This window comes from Malaya genurostris, chromosome 3 (assembly GCF_030247185.1).
Source record: "Malaya genurostris strain Urasoe2022 chromosome 3, Malgen_1.1, whole genome shotgun sequence".
NCBI classification, from domain to species: domain Eukaryota; kingdom Metazoa; phylum Arthropoda; class Insecta; order Diptera; family Culicidae; genus Malaya; species Malaya genurostris.
In genome coordinates this window covers 18,537,622-18,538,745 of record NC_080572.1, presented here as the reverse complement: position 1 = coordinate 18,538,745, position 1,124 = coordinate 18,537,622, and the positions used below count along the sequence as shown (strand labels likewise).

Genomic DNA, 1,124 nt, shown 5'->3' with positions numbered 1-1,124 from the left:
CGGGAACACCCGCAGCTGCACAGCAGAACTGCAGAGACTTAGTGTGTCGTCAGCAAATCGGAACGACGAAACAAAAGGTATGTGCAAACTTTGGTCATCTTAAGCCCAAAGTGACGCTAGTCTTTATAGCCGGATCGAGAAGTTCCCCGCCACGGAGCACACGGACCCGAACATACAAAGTGCGGAAGAGAAAGACGCCAGACACATTCATTGGAAACCCCAAAAGGGTGAGACAAAATTAAGCAAATTAAAAGGCACGCAGGCAGAACTCATCTGGTTCGCCATTCCAGGGTTTTTGTTTTTCCTTTTCATCCTATTCTGCGGAATCAGTCATCGACGACTGACTAGATCTTGGTCCAACCATCTTCAACGTGGACGGTTCCCTTCTACTTGGAGGTTAAGCGCGACTACACGGCAGAACACGAGGAGGAACCGAAATTATTACACTGTGGTTCTGGAAGCCGGATTGATTAGCCGAGATCGTGAGTCACACACCGACATCGATCGTATTTCCGACGGAGGCGTTTGGAATAGTGGCCTCGTGCGAGACACAGGAGTTTTGATTGGTGCGATGAGATTGGGTGCGAGCGTGACGTCATCGCACTGATAGTGAGTGATTTGCTGATCGCAAGCCGGAGAGTAATTGGTCTTCGTCGCGGATCGATCTCCGACCAGACAGGCGCTTGCGGCTTAATTACCGTTGCGTTGCGCGCAGAATATTGGAGTAAGAGCCGTAGCGGGATTGTGGACTGAGCGATTTCGAGCTTCGGACGATAGTTGTTGGCAGTGCTGACAATGACATCGGTCGGATAAGGACGATGGGGATTCGATCGTCCAGTGAGCAAGGCTTCGGTACCGTGAGTAAAAGATTTATTGTGAGTTTATGGAAGATGATAGCGTAGGAAAATGATAATCAGGGTAATAGAAATGTGTAGAGCTGGATAGCGAAAGAAGTGCTTTAGGTTTAGAGAAAGAAAGTGAGGAGGCGGAAAAGTAGATTGGAGTACATGCTCGAAAATATATAAGCAATATGAAACGATACACAAAATGATTTTATTTGGGCTAGTTGGCTTTCCGTCGCCTAGAGGAAAGAGATTCCTATATTTTACATTGGCGCCCAACTG

General features: G+C 47.8%; 1 long non-coding RNA gene across 1 annotated transcript; it reads left to right on the top strand.

Annotated features, from left to right (window-relative positions):
- Window positions 1-856, top strand: LOC131436830 (uncharacterized). The gene is made up of 3 exons (XR_009230670.1): window positions 1-77; window positions 130-227; window positions 291-856. It is a non-coding gene; the product is annotated as an uncharacterized LOC131436830 (long non-coding RNA).
- Window positions 857-1,124: the final 268 nt, after the last annotated feature.